General features: G+C 37.5%; 1 pseudogene; it reads right to left on the bottom strand.

Annotated features, from left to right (window-relative positions):
* Nucleotides 1–25: 25 nt before the first annotated feature.
* LOC127445825 (calpain-1 catalytic subunit-like) lies at nucleotides 26–15,873 on the bottom strand (annotated as a pseudogene).
* Nucleotides 15,874–17,456: the final 1,583 nt, after the last annotated feature.

The following is a 17,456-nucleotide window of genomic DNA, read 5'->3' as shown; positions in this document are numbered from 1 at the left end:
TGATACACAATTGATCATGATCCACTCAACAGAACTCTCCGTCCTCACTGCGGCTCTGTAATCTGCCCCTGACAGAGCGGTCCACATTGTCCCATTCCCGAGAGCTGAGACACACGCATTTCCATACTATTATCAGAACAGTAATGCACTACGCAGCACATAAGTTAGTAAGACCACAGTAAGAGTGTAGTATGTGCACGCTTGTGTGTTTATCTTACTCATCGCTCCAGGCTCCAGTCCACTCCACTTCACCCCAGGGGTTTCTGATACGCTTCTGAGACGTTCTGAGACGTTTAGTCATGTTTCCCCTGTAGACCACCTGGTACACAGACATATTCAAACTCCCTTTTGCACTTCAGTCTACACAGTTGTGGGCACATGAACAATGTTTAAAGCATGGCAGGTACTTCAAACAACCAAATTCTGCCCAATCTTTCGATAGTTGTTTTGGATAGTAAGTATTTTAGTAAGTAAGATCAGTTAACAAAAACTTTTTGTAGTATACATAAAACAGTAATGCCCAGGGCCTGACTATACATATATATAAATAATAAAATATGTATACTATATAAAATCTGTACTTTTAGTGAAGCATAAGTATAATTGTATAAAAATATAATTGGAAATAGTATACCATCCAGACAGCCCAATAAACAAAGAATGTTCCCCTAACATTAGCGTATGGTTCCCATTTGGTTATTTATTTGGGAACAAATTTCTAATGTTCTAGGAACAATCTCTTTAGGTTCTGTTTTTTTAACCACAAACTAATGTTCCCAGAATGTTGAGGGAAGGTTTTTTTGGGACAACCTAAAAAGAACTCTCTAATGATTATTGCTAGGTTTTATTTTTATAACCATAAACTAACCTTCCAAGAACAGTGCAGGGAAGTTTTAGTGTGACAAACTAATAAAGAACTTATACAGAACATTCTATGGATATTGTTAGGTTTTATTTTTCATTCATATTTTACATGATCATTTTTTTTTTTTTTTTAATCAATTGTACAGATAGACAACAATGACTGACATTAGTGTAGTACAGCATTTAACTGAATGTAGAAACAAAGATCACATTGTATGGGATTTGAACACATTTTAATGAACAGATGTGAAAAGCAAACATCATATAATACGTACCTTCTATCTTCCAATCCATCACATTGCATCTGATGTGCACGTGCTTTATTTTTCTACAGAAACCCAAGTGCTTGCACAATTGAAAAATTAACATTCATTCAGATGGACTGACCCACTGACATTCGTTTATTGATTTCCTGAATAAATTATTATATTTACAAGATTAAATATATTTGTAATTGATTTGATAAAGATTTGACTCATTTAATCGAAAAGCGTTACTGAGAATTTTTATGTTTACTGACTACAAATTAAGAGAAGCAGAGATGTCTATGCTAAACTGTACACTTCATTGAAAATAAATTAATCTAATGTTATCCTAGTTAAAGGAATAGTTCATGGATTTTTTTTATGCTGTCTGTGGCAGGGAGGGCGGCAGGGCCGGGTCGTGATGCTGCACACCCAGCCACTAATCAGGCTAATCAAGCCCACGAGAGGGATAAAGGCGACCGGAGGTGGTAGTTCCAGAGAGAGAGTGAGTTATGGGCAGCTGTCCGGCATGTGTTTGTCTTTTTGTTTAAGTTAATCATTAAATGATAATTTATGTTCTCGCCTCCTCCTTTCCCTTTTACCTTGCTACACTAGCGATAGCGAGAGAGAGAGAGGAGAGAGAGAAAAAGAAACTTCCTTTAGGAATTCTCCCTATGGCCAGTCCATCCATGGCCAGAGTGTATGTGGCCATGGGAACACAAATGAAGATTTTTAGAAGAATATCTCAGCTCTGTAGGCCCATACAGTGCAAGTCAATAGGGTCAAAAACTTAGAAGCTCAGAAAGCATATAAAGACAGTGTGGCAGGGAGGAGGGCGGGGCCGGGTCGTGATGCTGCAAATCTGGCCCCTAATCCAGTGGGCTAGCTGCGAAACGGGGCCGAACACAACTACCCTACTCCCCCCCCCCCACCAATGATTTGTTTTATGTAAAATCCAGGGCTGATTTCTCTTCCCAGTCCACCCCTGACTGTGGCCATACACATCTGGGATGGCATGTGGGTGAGAAAAAGATAAGAGAATTTAATTCATTTAATTTCTTTTTTAAATTCAATTTCTTTAAGGTTAATTAAATGTTCATTCAGTCAATAAATTTTTGATTGTAGAAACTCTCAACTTTGTTAAAATCATTGGTTGTTTAGAATAATTTACTTTCTGGTAATAATTTCCGGATCTGATCAGGTGCAGTGTTTTAGGAAACGCAAAATCAAGGCTCACTTTTCAGTATGGTATTGACGTACAGCAGGGTTGCAGAAAAGATCTTTATTAATCTTCCAAAATATGTTGTCGCTGATTTTAATGACTATATATATAATAAAGATTTATTATAAATTTTAAAAATGTGTCTATCGATGGCTTGTCTGTTTATTGAGGTTGTGCTTATTCTAATCTCACATGGTTTTTGGGCTGCAGCCTTTGTGTTTTCATTGTTTATGGGTTAGGGTCTCTGGCTCACCTCCTCCACTCCAGTCACTGAGTACGCATGACCTTTGACCAGCTTCTTGAAGGTCACTGCCTCCATGTCAAACTTACTAGTGATCTGGAGGACAAAAAGAAGTGTAACACGATCACACACTCAATTATACGAAGTATAACTGTATAATGTAATATAATGAGCAAAATAATTATTCTTCCAAAATTAGCTTTTTCCCAGAAACTGGTCAAAGCTTTGATCGCAAAGAAATACACACAAAGTAAATATATGCAGAGAAGTGAGTTCAGTCCTCACATCTATAGAGCAGCCCAGCAGTAAGCCCCTCTCGATGGCTCAGCCAACGATGCTGAATAGGTCAGACGGTGCTTTATTTAACTTATACATCTCCGTGACAGCCTGTGAAATCCTCAAACCCCTCAGACATTCTGCCACCTGACAGAGCTTCATAACAGCGGTTCAGTCTGATGTACACACACAAAAGGACAGAATAAATAAGATTTTCCTGTTCAAGATTCAAATTTACCACTCAAAAGACCAAAATGTATTGTTTCTTTTACATTTTCTCATGTACTTGTGCGTTAGAAGGGGTTCTCAGTGGTTTTTAGCACATTGCAATGCAGTTGAAAGGGTGTTTTATGTGGTTGCTAGGCCAGTGGTTCCCAATGTGTTTTTTTACTACTATTAAGTGACTGCATTTCGTTATTTTGATTATATTTTTGTTTCAGTTGAAGTGTATTTTGAATTTAGGTTTAATTTTTCAGAATCAAAACCAACCGGTACAAGTGAAGTGCGTGCCGATACAATCACTATTAATACTAGCCATGATTTGTGAGTCAGTAGATGAAAATTATTAATAATACTTTCACCGCTATAATTTAACGGAACGTACGTCCAAATGCTGACAAGAATCACACTTTTGAAGCATGTCACTGTCATAGAAATATTTCAATTCTTCTAATTCATTGCATAGTCTATTTACACTAAAAGCTTCTTATGAATGTGCTGTCTTTGTTTATAATCGCAGGTGCTTGAGGTAATGAACTATATTATAGGACGCAGATGGTGCAATAATCGGAGAAGAACCTCAGAATGAAATTGCACTTGACCTAGCCCATTAGCGATTTGCACGCAAGAGTTCTACAAACCCACCTGCGCCTAGACTTAGTGCATACTTGCACAAAAATAACAAAACTTCATGGCCATGACCATTGACTTTGCACTTATGATTTATGGCATAGCGCTGTGCTTAGCACTAGTGCTCTTAAAATGGGGCCCATTGAATTAAAACAATATAATTTTTAAGAGTTTCTTAACATTGCTTAAACAAGTTTATGTTATTATTCAAGAGCCAGTAAAAAATAGACTAAAACAATTCAGTAGTTTTTCAGTAACATCAGCAATTAAACAATAAAACATAATTATATCAAACATTAAAAAGTAACCTATAATGCAAAATAAAATTACTTAAATTATTGACATACTTATTATTACATGATTTTTAGATATACATTAATCCTGATTCAATGCAGTCAGAATTTGACTAAGAAGCAGACCTTTTATTGAAATTTACTGGGCTCATATCCACTAAAGTTATCCAGTCAAGGATGGCGAGTGCTTTTCCCTTTTTCTTCTCAATATTGCTGTTTGAGTAATGTTTAACGATAGGCTTATAACCACTGCAGCAGGACAAGTAGGCTGTGTTTACACATTGCACAGACTGGATATTTTGATCTATAAAATGTTTTTCCTGTCAGCATGCGCTCTCGTAACAGCTGTTTACATTCATCTTGCGTCAAGACAGAGACTATTTAGCCCGAGACAGATCACTTGTATTCAAATGAATGGGACAAATTGGAACACCAAATATGGTGGATGTTCAAAAGGTAGTCCCGCCTTACAGATAAAAGAGCCAGTCACCTTTCAGATACAGATGTTGTCAGTCAACTGGAGAACCCGCATGTGCATTATTTGTTCAAGCTTGAAAAAGTGTTTTATGGCATGATCTAAGCTAAAGAAACATTATTTATGAAACCAATGTTGTCAGATTTTACTGCTGATTTGTTCTTTGATCACAGGACTGGTACCTAAATGTGATCTTTGGGGGGCATTTTGATGTTTAGGGTGGGCAAGTGGTTGTCTCTTCATAGGACTGAGAGGGTGGTGGTGTCAGAATTTCCTGGGGATCACAGGGAACATAGGGGAACTATGCTCCCCTAGCTTCCCCCTAAGACTCGGTCATGTTTGATCGTAATCTTGACCAACTGTTATGGAGATTTCTGTTTTTACCCATTCAATTAGATAGGAGCTGTACTTTAATGCCACTTGTATCCATAGAAAATAGCCAAGTGGACAAAGGGACTTTGGCCAAGAGTGGCATTTTAACCAAGAAGCGCATTTGACTGTTCACGGGCGCAGCTGCATTTATCCCTGAAACACGAGCGCTATGGAGCACGCGCAGACATACGCATGTGAGCATTTGAAAGCAGTCGGATGTAGTCAAACTGCACACAGCTACCGAACTGAGCCAGTACCCGGTACAGCGGTACTTTTACCATTGGTGTTAAATATTAAAATATTGAACTGAGCAGAGATTCCACGGCAATTCTAGCCAGTCGTGAAGGCACTGGTTTGGGAACCACTGTGCTAGGGCATTCTGTGTGATTGCTTCCTGATCCGAGACAAAAGGGTCCACCCCAACCAGGTAAAGTGCTGTGAAAATATTTCCCCGATCCATATTTTTCATTTTTTGTGTATATCTCATACTAAATTGTTTCAAAAATTTGAACAAAAGCTAACATAAAACAAAGGCATTTTGAATAAACACAAAATACAGTTTTTAAATGCTAATGTTATTTATTGAAGCAAAAAAGTAATCCAATACCAACTGGGCCTGTGTGAAAAAGTATTAAAGTATTTAGTTACTAAATCCCCAAATCTATGAAACTGCATTCAGAATGGGGTTCAGCTGGACTAGACACACCCAAGCCTGATTAATGCCAGCCCTGTTCAATCAAATCAACACCCAAATTGAATTTTTTCAGCAGCATGAAGTTGGCTAAAAGGTGTCACCCAGTAGCACACTATGTCAAGGTCAAAAGAAATTCCAGAAATGATGAGGAAAAAGGTGATTGAAATACATCAGTTTGGGAAGGGTTACAAAGCGATTTCAAAGGCTCTGGGACTCCAAAGAACCACAGTGAGAGCCATTATCTCCAAATGGAGAAAACTTGGCACAGTAGTGAACCTTCCCAGAAGTGGCCGACCTTCCAAACTTCCTCCAAGAGCACAGCGACGGTTCATCCAGGAAGTCACCAAAAAGCCAAGGACAACATCCAAAGAACTGCAGGCATCTCTTGCATCAATAAAGGTCAATGTTCATGACTCCACTATCAGAAAGACACTGGGCAAAAATGGCATCCATGGAAGAGTGGTGAGGCAAAAACACTGCTAACACAGAAGAACAGTTAGGCTCGTCTGAATTTTGCCAAAACACACCTTGATGATCCTCGAACCTTTTGGGAGAATGTTCTGTGGACTGATGAGTAAAAAGTGGAACTGTTTGGAAGACAGGGGTCCCGTTACATCTGGCGTAAATCAAACACAGAATTCCACAAAAAAAGAATGGTGGTGGTAGTGTGATGGTGTGGGTATGCTTTGCTGCTTCAGGGACAGGGCCACTTGCAATAATTGAGGGAAACATGAATTTTGCTCTCTACCAGAAAATCCTAAAGGAGAACGTCCGGTCATCAGTCCTTGAGTTGAAGCTCAAGCGCAACTGGATTATGCAGCAAGACAATGATCCAAAGCATAGGAGTAAGTCCATCTCTGAATTGCTCAGTAGAAGCAAAATTAAAGTTCTGGAGTGGCCAAGTCAAAGTCCTGACTTGAACCCGATTGAGATGTTGTGGCAGGACCTTAAATGGGCAGTTCATGCTTGAAAATCCTCCAATGTGGCTGAATTAAAGCAGTTCTACAAAGAAGAGTGGGCCAAAATTCTGCCATAGAGTTGTGAAAGACTGATCTCCAGTTATCAGAAGCATTTGGTTGCAGTTGTTGCTGCTAAAGGTGGCACAGCCAGCTATTAAATTTATGAGGGCAGTTACTTTTTCATGTGGGTGATATAGATGTTGGATAACATTTTTGCTTCAATGAAAATATATATATAATTGAAAACTGCATTTTGTGTTTACTCAGGTTGCCTTTGTTTCATGTTATATCTCGTTTGAAGATCTAAAAAATGTAGTATGAAAAATAAACAAAAATAGAAGAAATCAGGAATGAGGCTAATACTTTTTCACAGCATTGTTCCTATGATATTCAGGTCCCTATTTATTGCTCAGGTCCCTCCCTCAATGTAAGTTTTTGGGATTTTTTGTAATCACCCACCAGGCAAAAGAAATAGCGTGCCTCTCCTCTAAGCCTCATGATTAAGGTGTCATTCATGTCCATAGAAAAAAAACTATGCAGGACGAGTTACGATTGGTTAATATTTGAGCCTTAGCAAACACCACTAATACAACTCACAGATGCATGACATCAAGGAATATATAGTAACGGAAAATTTAGTTGAAATGGATTGTCATACTTGGCATAAGCTTTCTCCAGCAGGGCACTCCAGAATTCTCCACCCTCCGCTGAGTGCACAAACAACAGTTTACCATCCTTCACAGGCAGCCGGTCATCAATCACCACTTCCACCCGCTCACCAAACTGCCAGAACTACAGACAAACAAAGAGTGAGGTTCCATAAACGACCACCAGGTGGAGCGCACATTCAATGTAAATCCTATTGGTTCAGGATACTGCTGAGTCAAGCTGAATCTCTGCTTTCTAATCAGTTAATACCAATAGGGTTGGGGAGTAATGGAATACATGTAACGGGATTACGTATTTAAAATACAAAATATTAGTAACTGCATTCCACTACAGTTACAATTGAAATCATTGGTAATTAGAATACAGTTACATTCAAAAAGTATTTTGATTACTGAAGAGATTACTTTGCATTTTACTGTCATTTGTTTAATTTAAAATTTAGTCCTTTCAGATGGGTTAGGGTTACGTATAAATGATGCGATCCAAAGTGCATTTGAACAGTGGTGAAACACTTTCTTATGATGTGTTACATTCATACAAGCACACAGAGAAGTTTGAAGTAAGTTTGGAGCAGAAGAAATAGAAATAAACCTTGTGTAAATTGTCAGCTTTACGCCAAGCTAAAATGCTATTTCTAGCCATTTTACATGGACATGTTACCAGGCACGATCATAGTTTTTTTATCAAGAAAATTCATGTTAGATCATAATTTCTTTTTTCTATTAAGTCCTTTGATATTAGGACAAAAATCTTATTCTTGATAATTTTTGTATTGTTTTCCTGTAAAAATATCTAAAAATCCTTAAAACAAAATCACTTTGATTTATCTTGTTTTAGAAACAACACTGCATAAGATATTTAGGTTTTTCAGAGAATGTTTTTTTTAACATGTGTATTCTGTCTAACTGTACTGGCAGAGTTTTTATAGTCAAAACAAGTGAAAAAAATCTACCAGTGCTGAAGAGTATTCCAAAGTATTTAGAATATGTTACTGACCTTGAGTAATCAAACGGAATATGTTACAAATGACATTTTACAGCATGTATTCTGTAATCTGTAGCGGAATACATTTCAGAAGTAACCCTCCCAACACCGAATACCAATACTGTGTTTCTATTTCTCCAGCACACACACACACACACACACACATACACACACACAACATGTCTACACACCCTCACGAAAACATATGAGCCCCAAGAGCTACTCAAATAATGCTGAATTGGAAGGTTATATTACAATACTGCTCTCGAATCATGTTATTCTCTTCTCAGCAGTTTCTTTTCATGTTATTTGATTACCAATATGTAAGATAGCATAAAGAAAATTAAGCCTTAGGACCATAACAATTAAGCCTTAGGACCATAACTCCCATTACTGTAATGTAAATGTGAATTATTCAAATTGTAAAATGTTTATATATAATGATAGTATTTCTTATTGTAATGTCCATTTCTTTATACTTACTTTGCACTTTAATAGCTTGCTGAATTTTAATATCTTGAATCTGATACTGATACTGAGCATTTGTTGATTATATATTTATCAGTGCAAAGTCCTATTCAGTTTTGTTAGTAGTGAAAGTTTGGCTACAGTTGTGTTCTTATTGCTACACTCCGAACTGCAGTGTTGAGTTATTCTGTATTGAGTTATGTAACTACTTTGTCCCCTGACTCAAAGTATGACTGTCTTGCCCTGAATAACCAAAACTCCACTTTCCGTGACAAAATAGTATTATATCTATATTTCGATCGGGTCAATTCTCTGAGGCCATCAGATGACATACGCCGCTTCAGCTCTGCCTCGGCACTTTTAATATTTCCTTCCAACTCCACAAGTTCTTATGCTTTGGATTTTTTGATGAATGAGGCATACTGTATGATCCAACCCCTAAGAACCGCCTTAAGTGCCTCCCAAGCCACGCCCACAGAGGATACTGAGGACCAGTTAGTCTCCATATAAACATTGATTTCAGTCTTTAACATTTGTTGGAAATCAGGATTTTGCAAAAGGGACACATTAAGGTGCCAACTATATGATTTCTTTTTCTCTGTATATGGAAACACCTCTAAACTCACCAGGGCATGATCTGAGAGTAAGATATTTCCAACTGAGCAATCCACAACAGATGAAATGAGAGATTTGGATATAAAAAAACAAAAAATCTATTCTAGAATAAATCTTATGGACTGATGAAAAAAATTTATAGTCCCTACCAGATGGGTTCAAAATTTTCCAAATATCCGTAAGACCAAGATTTTTACACATTCTGTGAAGTGTCAATGTTGCTCTAGGGGGTTTACACGCTTTTGCTTCACTATGATCAAGGACTGAGTCCATCAAAAGTCTCCTCCCAATATTATATCATGAGGGGTGCCAGCGGCTTGCAGCATCCCTTCAAGATCTATAAAAAAGCCCTGATCATCAGCGTTAGGTATGTAAATATTAGCCAATATCAACCTTTGCCCTTGAATTTCAGCTAAAACAATAATGACTCTCCCTAATTTATCTTTAGTCTGTTTGAGACATTTGAATTATAAGTGTTTATTTACCAATATAATGACTCCCTTGCCCTTACTTGAGCCAGCACTAAAAAAAAAACATGTCCACCCCATATCTTCCCAATTTTTTCAGCTTCCTGCGGGGAGAGATGTGTTTCTTGAAGAAACACTATATCATATTTCTTATGTTTAAGAAAAGTAATAACCTTCCTTCTTTTTATGGGGTTCCCCAACCCATTTACATTCCATGTGGAGAGAGACAGTACACTCATATTAACATTTGACATTTTGATACAGTAGAAAAAATAAATTGTGTGTCAAAAACAAAATTATACAGACCACATTCCCCGATTCCATGAAACAATCAAACCCCGAACTTCCCCCCGAACAAAACAAACAGAAAAAAGAAAAACGTGCGCATTAACCCCGTGCACGAAAGCGCCAACCGGCAACAATCCCTCCAAACTCAAAATGTCCATGAATGCCCATGAGCCCCCACGACAACTTTGCCATCGGACTGCACAAATTTGCCTCACAAATTTGTGAGGCAAAATTACATAACAGAAAATACTTTGTAAAATAAGCCCCAGCAAACAGGAAAAATGAACACAAAGGACGTGTGGATTCATTCACAGAACTGTCTCAAAGGTGTGATCTTCCACAAAACAAATTCCAGCTGATATAAAACCATTCAGATTCCTTGGACAGACAAACGAATGTTCAGTGACCCGGCTGTTATGAGATCAGCGGATGACGTAATCATTCCTGTGTCCTGTAAAATTACTCAACAAAACAAACTACAGCCAGCAGGCGGAGTAAGCACTAAGATCGAACAGATTAATCCACAGCTGTTCCAAAGGAGTGTTATTCAACAGAACAAGCTCCAGCCACTAGGCGGAACCAATACAAAAAGAAAAAAACCAGCATCCCGGTTCCCCGGATGGTCGAGTCAATTCACTCGGAGGCTGCATAAACGTAAATATCATGACTTACACAATCCGTCAACTTTATAAAAGACATCCTTTGTGTGAGCATGTAGATATTTTGCGGTTATCCGTAGTGTCCACTCTCAAACTGGCCGGGAACTTCAATGCAAAAAGTAATCTTCCGTCAATGCAAAAGTTTCTTTAAGGAAAGTGTTATTCACAAAACAAGCTCCAGCCGCACGGTGGAGCCAACACAGTTTACTCGCTTATTGATTCAATAAAAGACATTGCTTGATTTGGACATGTAAATACTTTACAACCGACCTTCGTTTCAATTCTCAGCTTGGCCGGAAACATCAGAGCAAACGAGATCTTTCGCCGATGTAAGAGTTTCTTACATTCCTTAAACCGATCGCATTTCTCTCGTCGAACTCGCAAAGTCCGGGAACAAGAAAATATTATGGTTCTTCCAAGAAAGCTCCCCTTTGCTCCTCGCCTGGCGCAACACAAGATCTTTATCGGATGATTTCAGAAATTTGGGCCAGAATGGCCCTCCCTCAGCAGATCTGTGAGCTGGGACTCTGTGAGCTCGCTCGATTTCCAGTTTATGGTCTGTTATGTTGAGCAGACTCGGGAAAAGCTCGTCTAGGAATTTCATCATATCTCTGCCCTCCTCATGCTCAGGAATTCCAACAATTCGAACATTATTCCCTCTCCGAAGATTCCAGAAAATCGATTCGTCACTCTTGTAACTATAGCTCAGAGAATTTTATTTCCATCACCGTATTCGATCGACGTATTACAGCGAGATCCTCCAAGTCAGCAAGAATCTTCATCAACATCACCGACATGTTGGACAACTGACGCTGGATCTCCTCTCCCGCCGCGCCATCCAAATCGAGTCCCCGGTCTGTAGGCCTGTCGGGGCTTTCAACCTGAACATGAACTGTAAGTTAATGTCTTTTAATGTCTCCAGAGCCTGAGGATTTTGACTTCTTTGCCATGTTTTGCCTCAAAGAGCAAATGTGTAACTGGGTGTATCAAATTTCACCAGATTATAACATGAAAATAATAAAAAATTTAGCAAAGTGCGCAGAGCTCGTCGCTCACATGTCTGCCTCTTGCATGGCGTCACGTGACTCCCCAGAATTTTTTTCTAATATATATATATTTTTAAGTGTGTTTTCTTTACAAAAATATTTTTAAATAATAATATTGATTTTGAACCATATAAAGTTGCAAACATAATATAGTTATAATGTAACTTTATGTAAGCTACATTAAAAACACACTTTCTGGAGAATGTTTGCTACACAACTTTACTGATTGTTTTAAAATTTTCAACCCGTTCTTAATAAGGACATCTTTTGTTGCTTTTACATAAAGCTAATTATAATTACTATACACTAATTCTAAACTAAACCATAACCCTACCCATAAAAAAATTAATAAAAAAAACACGATTTACTATATTTATGAATAATTTTTATCCAATTGAGGACATCCCCAATTTTCCCTAATGGCAGATTGTGTCAGATTAAGCTCACTTCTGGGAATAATTGTCCCCAAAATATAGCTAAGTAAATCTGCACACACACAAGGCCGATGAGATGTGTATGCACTAGCATTATTACACCACAAGAAGAACAGCTTAGCCATGGTGCATTAACCACACATTGTTGCTAGGCAGTGTCACATGTTTTCATACTACATATACACCTTATATGTGTGTTTTGCTGGCCTTTACTAGTCTGTGTTCAGACTAGTACTTAGCTCATTTCATTGACTGCCTGGTCATTTGCACTCTATGATGTTCGGAAGACATCAGGACTCTTCTTCCTTTCTGAGCATGCTCTGTTATGAACAGTTTTATTTAAAATGAAGTACCTGGAAGTGAAAGATTCCAGTATAGCCACTGTCAAAGCTCTTGTCCATGCGGCACTACGCGGTGCAGGAGGTTTTCATTCAGAGTCAGAGATGCAATGGCCGCCAGCAACCAACAGTCACCTACGAACAAGAAACACCAGAATAATGAACAGTCAAATCTAGCAGACACAAAATATTTTTGCTTTTTTTTTTCCAGATTTGTGTACAGATAATGGTCACTCACAAAACATCTATACAATGCTTTTAGATGTGCTGAAAAGAGCAGTTGCTTCAAGTGGCAACTCTACACAGTGCAAAAAAACAGTATCCTTAAAAATGTACTTGAAATCAACAACTTAATAATATCAATATAACACTGAATACAAATATTAATTAACCATCAGTGACAATCATTGATAATGAAGATCTATATTTTTTTCTCCTCCATTAAAGTGTTTTTTTTAGGAACCCAGAGGTTATAATTTTTTTTATGCATATTTTAATAAGGAATATTGATAATGGTGATATACAGTATTTGCTGGTATGATCAAAATAATAATAATAAAAACATTATGTAGTGTAGTATGTTCAATATACCATAAACACCATAAAACAAAGATTTTTAACAACAGAACAGCAAAAAAAACAAAAAAACAAAATGAAAATCAATGGGAATAATTTATATAGGATTTACAGAATAGGTTCAATTGTATGAATATAGAAAAAGTTTTGGCCACTAATGCCCAGCATTACGTTTATGAAAGTTGATATTTTTGGGGGATAATTTTTCAATCAATAAACATGTTAAGAATTAACCCTCCATTACTATTTGGGTCATTTTTGACCCATTTGACTTTTTACAATTAAAAATGGTCTTCTTCATCGGAGCAGTACAAGGCTTTGTGACTTTTCCTCCACTTGCCATCTGAACACACACACACACACACACACACACACACACACACAAAACTGGATTGGACTGGATTTGTTGAGTATAATTGGTCAGAAAAAAAAGAAAAGAAAAAAAAATGGGTGAAACTCTTACTGTTCCAGGTCAAATTTGACCCGCCATGGGAAATGAATGGGTGACACTAAAACATAGAATTTTTTTTTTTTTTTATCAAAGAAAATCAATCAATCAGCCAAAATGCAGCACACACATGCACACATGCGCACAAATACAGATCAAAGTCTGACCCCACATTATTGCTGTTTAGAATTTTTATGGTCGCAAAAAATTGCAAGTCTGCCATGGCAAAGTCTTTTGTTTGTACAAAACTATTATTATTACTGATATTACTGATCATTGCTGTTCATATCTGTTTATTGCTGTTTGTTTAATTTAAATTTTTATTCATTTACTCTGAGTTATTGAAATTTGAAGTTTGATGTCTGAGTCATAGGATGTACTACACTCTCTTTTAATAGAATGCATAGATGATAAATTAATACTAACTAATCAGTCAAATAAATGGACATTGCATCTATGTGCACTTCTGCAAAACATTTGGGATGGAACTAACTGATACTTAATCATTAATCTTATAGTTCGTACAAAATCCTTTAGTTTAAACACTGGCCATCAACATCTACTCACTTTATTTATTTAAAACAAGACTTGTATTACACATAGATAACTAATATTGCCGTTGCACTCATGCGGTTTAGCCAGAGGCTGTCTAACCCCACTCACCCCCCTTCTTTGACATCTACTGTACATATCCTAGGGCCTGGGATCCCTTAACCAAGAAAATGTATTGCCCCAAACAAAACAAGACATCTATTTTTGGAAGATAAGCTGGTTCATTACAAGGAACAGAATGAGTAAATACGTAACTTAAATTATCTACCCATTTGGAACAAAGATATCTCAGAGCTTTTATTATGCATGAACAGCCATGTTTGGAGTAAACATCACGCCATTTTATTATAGCTTTTCCCTCCTTTTTTGAAATATGTCATATTGCTTTTAAAGGTATCAAATGTCAGTGTTTACATTTATTGTTCTCTCCTGGTCTCTGTGGATATTTACTCTTTAATTCAGTTTATTATATTAATTTACTTGAATTATAAGTTACATTTAATGTGCTTAATGCAATGGCTATTTTATGTATGAACTGTGTAAGCTTTTACACATGTACACTGTTAAAAAGTTGTCAGTAACAAAAGGAAGAAAATCTAAATTTACTAAAAGTTTTATAGTTAAAAATATAATTTTATTTGACTGAATCAGCCTTACTACCAGTTACACTAATTACACTAAAATAAATTTTTAAGGGTCAGGTAGAGAGAGCTTCTTAAAAATATAGTCTACCCAAAATATTACTTTACCCACATGTCTTTACAAGTAAAGTGAAAATTGACTGAGGCAAACATTCTGCCTAACATCTATTGTGTTCCAAGGAAAAAAGAAAGTCATACAGGTTTGGAACAACATGAGGGTGAGTAAATGATAACAGAATTTTAACTTTTTTAGGGTGAACTATCCTACCAACTATCCTAACCCTAACAACTGTTGTTCACATCACAACTTTAAATTTTTATAGTGTATTTATATGTGTATACCAGTTTATCCAATTAGTTATTATCCTTCTTGTACCCATATAGAGTCCATATTCACCCATACAGATTCAAACTCTCCTTTTCAGTGCTCTCCACTGCATTGAGATGGTTTGTTTTGGTGTAAATGACAGGTTGAGGTTTCAGCTTTAGTGAGGCTGCAGTGCGGTCAGTGTTCACCAAGGTAATATCCATGCCCCTCATATTACCACCGTGATCACGATGGAGACAGACTCACCCAGAGCTCCCTGACAAATGTCAGTGCAAGTGGCTCCATCCATGATGAACTGAGGATGCAAACAAATCTCCTGCAAACACACAAACGCACAGTTACAGCTGTAACAATCACTAAAGGCCCAAACATACTCTACGCAAGTACATGAACGCAGACGCATCTTGCTACGCAAGCTCGGTTTCACGAGTCGTTGTGTTGTGAAATGTGTCAGAGCGCAAGTCATAACCTAATGCAAGTACGTGCTGTATTCTCAGCATTGCCGCAAGAGGCGCTACAGCGGATTTTCTTTTTATAATCAATAACTGTCATGGCAGAGCAGCAATTCGTCTTTTCAGCAAATATAAAAGCACATCCTCAACTGTTGACATGTTGACTCCACCACATCCGGTTTCGTGGCGCCTAAAAAAGTATTTCGCCCATTTGTGGTCCGAGGTTTGTAACTGCCATAGCAACGCAAGAACGCACGTAATGCATGTACAACAGGACCACGTGTTGGCAATGCGCTCGCGTTTGCATTTGCGTACTTGCGTGAAGTATGTCTGGGCCCTTACAGAGGGCGTAAGGATGCGGGGTGGGGGAGTGGATGTACATACACACATAACCGATAATATTGAGAAAGCCCGTCATTATTACAAAATAAACCCAGACAGGGTGATCAGGAAACATGATCACACTGTAAGTTGGCATGTTGTTTCCAAGAGTTCAGGTACCCAAGGATCGGCCACATTATACTAACTCACTGACAAGCACCACCTCCTATCAGACATTTTTACATCTGCTCCAGCGTGTTTCCTTCCCCTGTGGTGAAGAAGTTAACTTGTGCACATCCGCCCAACTACACTTACTGCTTTGGCCACTAGGGGCAGTGCTTCGAATTTCAGTAAGCACACACCGATTTTAACTAAAGAAAAGTCAATCCGCTGTTTCCAATTTCACTGTGAGATCAGTCTGGATCAGGACCCTGAAGCGATAATGAATGGCTGACAGTACATTATTCTGCCTAATACATGGCTATTCTCCAAATAAATATACAAAGAAATATTGATTTGAGTTTTATTAGAATTATTTTATTAGGTGAGAAAAAAATGAGACTGTGAACATGAAACTTGCATGTAGGACTTCAATTGCCTTAAACAGCTGTCATTTATTGAATAAAGCAGTCACTACATAAAAATATTTAATTGCAGAATGCAGTAACTGACCAATCAGAATCAAGTATTTCACAGTGTTGAGTAATAAATGTATTAAGCAAGATCAAACAAGAAAGGGTGCTGTTGTTCTGAATATCAGCACAGCTGTGATTTGCCACATGGTCACAGGTAATAACAGCCGTGCTGATATTCATTACAACAGCATGACTGCGAGTGCAATATCAATTTCATACAGTAGCATTACAAACAAGAAGTTAATATCGAGTAACTTTTGGAATTCAAAATTTTTTACACAATATGTCTATTTTTGCTCCACTAACGAAAATAGTTCCAAATTAAGCCAAAGCTGGATCAACCGTTGCATGTTGCCGAGCAAGGCACAGACAAGTGGAGTGATACAAACAATGAACCATCTCATTTATTGAATTATTTGAATTATTCTCAATCATTACTACTAAATATTATACTAAACATTAACACTCTTGAACACTGATTGTCAGATGAAATCAGATTAAACGACCACAACTAAATCTTGTATAAACAAAACAAATCGCTATATTTTACAAACTTTTTTGATTCTTTGCCTCTTTCTCTTCTACACAAATGCAGAAAGTTAGTCTGATTGATAATAATGCGAGTGCTTGCAGACTGTCTTAAAATTTATGAAAATCACAGTCTCTCCTTCTACTTCAAGTTCTTTCTCTGTCTCTCTCACTTTTACACCTGGTATTAAGATGTGTTTTGGGCGATATTTTTGAAATGGGACTATGTTAAAAACAGATTTTTATTTATTTTTTTATCTCCTTTTCTTTTGGCATGCACAATTCCCACTGCTTACTAGGTCCTCGTGGTGATGCGATTACTCACCTCAATACGGGTGGTGGAGGACAAGTCTCAGTTGCTTCTGCTTCTGAGACAGTCAGTCCGCGCATCTTATCAGGTGGCTCACTGTGTATGACACCGCGGAGACTCACAGCAAGTGGAGGCTCATACTATTCTCTGCGATCCACAAACAAATTACCATGCGCCCCATTGAGAGCGAGAACACTAATCGCGACC

Source organism: Myxocyprinus asiaticus, chromosome 1 (assembly GCF_019703515.2).
Source record: "Myxocyprinus asiaticus isolate MX2 ecotype Aquarium Trade chromosome 1, UBuf_Myxa_2, whole genome shotgun sequence".
NCBI lineage: Eukaryota > Metazoa > Chordata > Actinopteri > Cypriniformes > Catostomidae > Myxocyprinus > Myxocyprinus asiaticus.
This window is presented reverse-complemented; position numbering and strand designations above follow the sequence as displayed.